Genomic DNA, 8571 nt, shown 5'->3' with positions numbered 1-8571 from the left:
GCACCACGCACATAGGAAATGAAGAGTACAGCAGGAGGTTGAGAACACAGGAAGCATTCATTTCCGTGTTGATGTGTGGGTCATCAGTGGCATTCACGGAGGGTACAGGAGAAGAGCCAAGAGCAGCGCTCTGGGAGTTCCCATCATGGCTCAGTGGTTAGCGAATCCGACTAGGAACCATGAGGTTGCGGGTTTGATCCCTGGCCTCGCTCCGTGGGTTAAGGATCCGGTGTTGCCGTGAGCTGTGGGGTAGGTCGCAGACGAGGACTGGATCCCGCGTTGCTGTGGCTCTGGCGTAGGCCGGGAGCTGCAGCTCCGATTTGACCCCTAGCCTGGGAACCTCCATATGCCGCGGGAGCAGCCCCAGAAAAAGACCAAAAAAAAAGAGCAGCACCCTGTGAATAGCATGATCTAAAACTTTTTTGTTATTATTATTTAAGGCCCCAAAGAGAGTCTTTTGTATCCTTTTCAGGGCTTTGATGTTATTTCTTTAGTTTCGAGGCTTGAGGTTTCAACTTGCCCCAGCAGAACGGAGGCAGAAGTGTCATTTTTGCAGCTCCTGTGTCACACCTGGCTTAAACCAAGAGGCCTTCGTCCTGTCCCCCCATCCCACCCCCACCAACAGGACTTTCGGGGGTGGGGGGAGAGGCAGGAGTTGCTAAGAGCAATAACGAGCGGCGTTTACGAAGCAGTCTAATTGGTAGAGGATTTTAGTAATTGGAGGAGAATTTTAAGTTCGGGGAAGAGACCCCAAGGAGTGTTTCGCTCCTCCTCCTATTCCCTCCTAACCCAAGCGACCCCTTGCTGGTCAAACAGCAGCGAGCCATTCGCCTGGAAGGGGGAACGGCGTGAAAACTCTTACAGGGTCAGCAGTGCCTTCATCTTACTGCACAGTGAGTGGAACAGGACTCTTCCAATGACAACGTTAGAAAATTATATCTAGTTTAATTTTTCTCCTACATCCTGGTTTCATTTATGAGACTGCTCAGTTCTCCAGGGCTGCAGTCGAAATCAGGAAAGCCTTTCTGCCAAAGAAGAAAAGGTTTCCATTTGACAGAAATACTGTTCGGAGTGATTGATTTAAAAGTGCTGAACTCATATTCAGGGTCTGAAATCCAGGAACCGCCAGCTGGGCTGGGATTCAGAATTACAGGGATGGAGAGAGTTTCTGAGTTGTGATGCATTAAGCAGCGGGGGCAATTGCTTTTCTCACCTGTCTCACAAGGAATGGAGGAAGGGAAACATTTAAGAATTAAGAAAAGAAATCTCCGGCCTGTTGAGTGACTGCATCTTGCTCGGCTAGAGGCAGAATCACAGTTTGCATTTAGTAGGGAAACTCTGGCGAGAAATTTAATAAATCTTTTGGTAACTATGAATTGTTTGAAAGAGGAGCTGGGGGGAAGACAAAATAAATACGAGAGGAGGAAAACCATATAGACAGGTCACTTTCCTGAGGCTGGACCTCCTTCATATGTAGGGGTCTGAGCGAACAAGGGACCTATTTAAAACAAGCAAAGCAGTTCCAGGGCGTGAACTAACCGGGGATGGTCTCCTGGAAAAAATACCTTCTGACTATCCTGCAAGAAACAGTGGGCGTGAACAATGGTGCGAGGCGATTAAGACATACGATGTTAACTTACTCTTTTAATTTGTGTACTGCGGTTTCTCAACAGATGGATTTATCAGCAGTTTGTTGTTTCTTCTTTTTTTTTCTCCCCTACGCGTGCCGAGCTATTTCCTTGCATGCCATTTTAAATAAAAATATTTTTAAAGGGGACACACCATGGTGAGGGAGATGTATAAATAAGACGAGTGCTAATTACAGTGTCTGCAAAGAAGAGCTTCATTCTGCAAATCGCCGCCGCCGCACAACTGCTCACACCGGGGATGAGAGCTGCATCTTCTACGAAGTCACGGAGTGTAAATCTGGGCGGTACATGATCAGAAGGAACTGTCCCGGGTAACTTGTACAGTGTTCACGAAATACATTAGTGAACAAATATTCTCCGATGGACGAGCTGGCAAAATACATCTTCCCCAAATACCTTCCTCTTTCGTGGGGGACAATGGCCAGGAAGGGGCAGCCCTCTGAACAGTGTGCCTGGTCTTAAGGAGACTAATGCTTGGAAAGGCATCTTAGTGCCCGATTCGACCCGCCTGTGGCCAAAACGCAGGATGAGGCTCGTCTCTCACCTTCTGGTCTCAAAGCGGCCAATCACTTGAAATTCTCAGAGACCTAAATATCCATTTGTAGCCACAGACAGGAGTCTGCGGGTCTTCATTCTGAGTCGAAGTCACCCCACAAGCTCAAACATCTGAGAAGGATGATGATTTCCTTAAAGGAGCGCTGGAAGAAGGAAAATGCCAGTTCCTGCGGTCTCTTCGGCTGGGAGAGGTACACCCAAGTTCGGAGCCAGCTTTGCGGAGCCGACTTTGCAATGAACGTGACTCCCGTGGTGGCATGTATGACAGCTCTGCAGCCAGTGACCTTAGGTCTAGAGTCTGTGCTTCTCGTCTAGGATTACGGCCCAGAAATTCCGAACAGAAGCAGTTCTACTTTTTCCTTGTGTCCTCCATCATCTCTGGCTCTTGTACAGCCTCTTATTCTTATTTCCTCTCCGAAGTTGCGTGCAGACTGCTTCTTCCTGGCCTTACGGTCACCCTTCTCTCGGAGAAAACGCCCGCAGTCCACCCTCCACGGCAGACATTGAGCCCCCCCTTTCTCGGCGAAGCTTTTCCAACTGTCCCAGTCCCGATGGTCTCTCCCTTCTTTGAATACTGGGTTTTAAAACTTGACAGCACACCGAATACATTTGCTGGTAATTGTCTGACTTCCGTCGGTCGTATGACCTACCAAAGTACTTCTAAGCCTTGGCGGTCAGAGAGTCCCACTCAAGGCCATTGCATTTCATGCGAATATTTAAAGCAAGCAACTTGAAATATTCATAATTCCTCTCTATATGCACGAAATTTGAAATAATTTTTTAAAAATTAATTTATAACTTTAAAAAGCCATCAAGAATCTTACAACCTCAAAGTTTTATGTTTTAAACTTACAAAAGCATCTCTTTAGCTGCTAAACAGAAATATTCTTCTTTTGTCCATATCATTTTCAGTCATGCTTCTGTTTTTCTGAAATAAGCTTTTCGTGAGTCGTTTTGGCAACGATCTTGTGGTTATTTCAATTTCAACATAACTGTAATTTTAAAATTACAATCTATTAAAAGGGATTCCCATCATTGGTCAGCATTAATGCTAAGAATTAGCACTAAAGAAATGTGTCCCAAATAAAGAGCGTGGAATTGAGAGTTATATTTGATAAAAAGATATCAAGAAAGCCAAATAGCCACCACCATAGACTGTGAGTCATTTCGGACAAGGTCCTCTATGAAATTCTGGAGACAGTATGGGGAACAAAAAAGCAACATTAAAATAAATACATCTTAGAATTCTCAAAAACTGTAAGAGAGTCCAGTTAAGGGAGATTCTAAAATGGGAAAAAACACAAAACCTCATCTGGGAGTGTGGCTATAAGATAAATACCCTGAATCTGCCCCAGAGCTGCAGCGGGCGGAGAATGTGAATGAATTCTAGCTTTTGCCATTCCCTGCTTTGTCTTTCCTACATTAATTATGTAAATTCTGAGCTCTGAAAAATCACCCATACCTCTCATTATGTTGTTCCCTATACATAAGCTTGCTAGATAAAATATAGGGTGCCCAGTTAAATTTAAATTCAGATAAACAATAAAGAAATAATTGCTATAAGTTTCCCTAAATATGGCATGAGACCTAGTTATAATAAAGATATTCATTGTGTATCTAAACTTCAAATTTAACGGGGTGTCCTCTAGTTTAGAAACTAGCCGAATGGCTTGTGCATCTGTGTGCGTGCACGTGCAAAAACCCAGTGTGTGAAAGATATTTAATTATGAGTCATCTGCTACAACCTTTCACCACCACTGACCAGGGCACTTGGTAAATTCACATCATCTTCCCAAAGCCGCCGTGATTCTGCCAACTGGAGCCGCTGTGTCTTTCATCTTCAGTCCAAAAGGGCATTTTGTGCTTTTCCTCAAATTCATATAGTCGACAAATATTCATTGCACACCTACTAAGAGCCAGCGACTAGTCTAGGCTTGGGAGATGGGTACAAACAAAATGGATCAAGACTCTGCTTTCAGAAAGGTCACATTCAAGGGGCAGAAGCAAGGAAAGAGTCTAAAATTACCCAGTCTATCTGGTGGAGATAAGAATCTACAGACGATGAAACAGGATCAAAAAGACGGAGGTGGGGTGGGGGCAGAGCTGTCCTGCAGAAGGTGCCCTGGGAAGCCCGCGTGGATCAAGTCCCACTTTTACGGACACTGAGGAAGGAAGACCGTGAGCCCCGCAGGGCGCTGCAGTGAGGCAGGACACACGGGCAAAGGGAGCCTAGAGAGAACAGGGCTCGCCTGCCCTGTTCCTTGAGCGGAAAGCCAGCCAGTGCCCAGGAGGCGAGAGCGAGGTGGAGAGGATGGGAGGAGGCAAGAAAAGAGGAGGCTGGGGCTGCATTCGGGTTATTTCTGAGCAGACGGTACTTGGAACGATAAAGTCTTAGAGGGCGAGGACCACGAGCTGGGGCTGTGGGCCCCACCGCTCATCTTGTGAGCAGATCGCGCTGGGACATCTGTCCCCCCGTGGGTCTCGGTTTGAACTGGCACAAGGAGGGGCTGGGAGTTGTTCTTTCTTCGACGGCTCCACTTGATCTCCTGCAGATGAAAGCCTGGATGCTCGGAGCAGGCTCCCACATCTAAGCAACGGTGATCTTCAGTTGAAGCCTTCTCAGCTGGTGCGTCTTCTGGCTAGAAGAGTCCAGAGAATTCCTGCGCCGCAGTCACGGGCAGTCCTTCTCTCTTTAACGGGACCCGAGGTCTGCCTAAAACATACGACTTAGAAATAAATGTCTGCTAACCTGAGTTCCGGGGTCCTCCATCTGTTTCTTTCCCTCCATTCGTGCATTAGGCGGTTGCTCTTAAGAACTACAAAAAAGCCTCATCGCTGCCGTAAGGATGGAAGGTCCCTAACTCGCCCCATTTCACGTGAAGTGTTGATTGACCTGCTCTTCTCTCAGAAGTGATTTTCCCAGAGATTCTTCCAAATTTCTAACTCCAGTTGCAGCACGTGGTCATCAAGGCTGGTCACTAGCGATACCTCCTTTCATCCTGTTCCTTTCTTACCACGGTGTTGTCACTACAGACGATGCTACTGTTGGCAGCATAATATTCCTTTCCCTCCTTTTCCCTGGCATTGTCTGCTCATTACCAAGGGGCACATTTTGATGGCAGAAACAAATAATAACATTTTGGCCCATCTGGAACTTATTTCATGCATGGCTGTAAAGACCCACATTTAAAACGCCTGTAGCAAGATAACTGCCCTTGACCCATTGGTAATTTTTTTTTTTTTTGCTGCCCGTAGGAGACATGTGTATCCTCACATCCTTCCCTGTAAATGCCAGTCTGCTCACCTTTGAGCTGAAATGTCTCTGCCGTAATCCTATAACTTTCCTCTGATGCCCCATTCCCTCTTATCCAGGAAACTCAGTTCCTACCTTCTGTAAAATCCTCTTTTTTCTCTGTTTACTGGGGAAGCACAATCAATACGGATTGTGCGACGAGTCTGTCTGTGTCTCAAGGTCTGATTGTCTTTACTTAGCATTTCCTCAAGCACCACTTCCTCGCAGGCACCTAACCTGAGGCACTGCCTCTCGGGGCCATCAGCATTTACACACTTAGCATCTCTGGCAAACCCACTAACATTACAAACAAAGACATGAGGTGGAGCAGCGTGATGAGAGAGTTAATTATCAGAAAACGTTCTAGGAAGTGAGCCCAATAAACGGCCCATTCAAATTTAAATTCGTATTGTGAGTCGCAAAACCTGTGCTTCCTAAAAGCTCCCTGGTCTGTCCCACATGATAGATACTCAGCAGATACGTTTTAAAAAGCCACCCTGGCTGTAATCCACAAGGCTCTTTCTCTTTGGGTAACATTATAGGAAAAGAAAAACACTTACTCTCCTTGCTAAGCTTACAAACCGCCAGGCAAGGCAGGCTAAGGCTTCTTCCTGCCTCGCCCTCTCTCTCCTCTTGCAGCCAAATTACAGTCTTACAGTTACTCTGAATCAGAATTAGGATGAGCACACAGATAACCTCAAGTAGAAACGGAGAGGGCCGGTGGGGGTGTGGGGGGCTCCTGACTGTTCCCCGGAGGCTAGTCCTTTCATTCCTGGAAGCACAGTCTTCAGATGTATTTATTCTTCTGCCCCCTGTGGCTGTTCCCCCCAACCAGTTCTGAGGTTCTCCTTACTGTTTTCCTGAATTCTCCTATGGCAATCTGGGCACACATCCAACCTCAGTAAATGAAACCGCTTCATGCAGCCCAGCTTTTGCATCACGTACCAGCAGCTCGGTGCTGTCTTTCCTGTGTCCCACATCCAAACCTGAGCATATACAATATCAATAAGCAGCTCCTTTCATCCTCCCAACTCTGCGGAGGTGTTTATATTTGTGTGGGACATTTAAGCAGTTCCAGCCAATGGGCTTTTACATTAGGCAAGGCCCCAGGCAGGGAGCAGCCTCAATTGGAAACAGGAACTGAAAGTGTTCTCGGTAAAATTCTGTATCTGCCCAAATCGAGCTGTGTCCTGCTCGATGCCTGCCCTTCTTCACAGAGGTCATCCTCAGAAGTATGGGGCAGTTTGATAAGCTGAAATATACCAATTTATTGGCCATTAAAAAAAAAAGAGGAAATTTTATTATGGATTACTCTGTTTTCTTGAGAACTTTTTTATAATTAAAAACATCTGGAAGGTATTTTAATATATCATAAACAAGAGGAAATCCAAAGCACGTGACTTCTAAGAAAATGATGCACATAGAATTCCTTGCCAAATTTACTGTAATCTGTTTCTCTTTCTTTCCGGGGTGGGAGTTTGGAGGTGGGGGTTTCAAGAACGGAGGGCAAATGAGAACAGCATCGAGGATTTTGCAGAGAAAACAGTTATTTCAAAATTAGTCCATTGCTATTTTTGGCCAGTGTTAGAAGACATTACACATTGGCAGAGTCTCTGAAATATATTGGGTTTCTTCTTAAAAATTAGTCATTTTACTGGTAAATCTCTTTCAGAAATAAGACAAATAATTACATAAACATGAACTAAATTAGGTGGTGGTAATTAGATATGGCACCAGAACGGGGCCTTCTTCCAGGATGAACTTAGGTAAAGAACCAGCAATGCTTGGCCTCTCGTTCTTCCTCTCAATATCCATCTTTTATTTGGATAACAGCATAATAAGGTTACATGCAGTTCTAATAGATAGCACCCAAAATTGATGCCTGCATCCAACACTGCAAATGTTTCCCAATTTGTCTTTCATCAGACAGGGCATAAGCTAGCTCACCGTATAAATGATGTATTTTGATGACTTTCTTCTTTATTTAACCCTGGAGATAAGTGGAAAATAATCATCAATCTCAAGAATTGCGTTCTCTTAATATTGTGGGTAACACACACACAAAGACACACACACACCCCCTCCATAAAACAAAGATAACAATAACAACAAGGCCAGTGGTTACCTTATTTGGCTCCCAATTCTTGGATGCGCTCTTGATAATTTCACGACAATAACTTTGGTGCAGAGTGTGTGTTTTAAATGTGTAAGTATGAAAACTCATCGAACTGCTCTAACGTGAAGCATGTGAAGGCAGCGGTGGAATTTTAAAAGATGCAGGAATCTCTTATTTTCATGCACAAATTCCACAGTTGGTCTTTGGGAAAAGCATGCAACCTAGGTGGAGGCAAACCTCTGTTCAAATTGCAGCTTCGCACTTGCTAGCAGTGGCCTCTGAGCGTCAAGCTCTTCACCTGCTACAGCAGAAAGAGAGGACCCAAGGTCCTGACATTTAAATGAGGTGATACTTAGACAGACAGAATCGGACACGACTTCGGGGATGTCATGGGCCCTTGGGTGATAGCTGCTATTATGGTGGGTGTTAACTGTATTACGATGCCGATAATTTCATCAAAGCCAGACGTGGCAAGGCTTTTTGTTTATGGCTCCTGTTCTTTTTGGGGGAGGGAGGCTCTTCTGCTTTGCCTTTTTCTGCTGAAGAAGTCGACGACTGATGGAACGATGAAGTCGCCCCTTCCTCACATTTTACTGTGTGGGCGTGGGTGTTGTCTCTGTCCCTCCAGGCTCGGAGGTGGTCGCCTTAGAAGCTTCCTGGTGGTCTGACATTCAGGCACAGGAAGCGGTAACAACTGGCCAACTGAGAAGGTCATCCATGTAGACCATGGAAGCTGAGGGTGGACTTTCTTTTTTTTTTTTTTTTTTTTTTTTTTTTTTTTTTTTTTTTTTTTTTGGCTAGGGTGGACTTTCAATCAGTGTGGATGATTGAAATAAAATCCATAAAATCAATGTTTAGGGTTCTGTTTACAGTGTGGATTTACAAACATTGATAAAAAGGTTGTTCACAGAAAAATGGCACAAATTAATTAAGTCCACTAGGGAGTCTATAAACCCTAC

General features: G+C 45.1%; 1 long non-coding RNA gene across 1 annotated transcript; it reads right to left on the bottom strand.

The window, feature by feature from the left end:
• Window positions 1625–8355, bottom strand: LOC110260445. Its single transcript, XR_002343748.1, has 2 exons — window positions 6057–8355; window positions 1625–4917 (listed from the first exon to the last, which is right to left on the bottom strand). It is a non-coding gene; the product is annotated as an uncharacterized LOC110260445 (long non-coding RNA).

The sequence above is a fragment of the Sus scrofa genome, chromosome 4 (assembly GCF_000003025.6).
Source record: "Sus scrofa isolate TJ Tabasco breed Duroc chromosome 4, Sscrofa11.1, whole genome shotgun sequence".
Taxonomy (NCBI): Eukaryota; Metazoa; Chordata; class Mammalia; order Artiodactyla; family Suidae; genus Sus; species Sus scrofa.
Note: the sequence above shows the minus strand (reverse complement) of the source record. Positions and strands in the feature narration are given on the sequence as shown.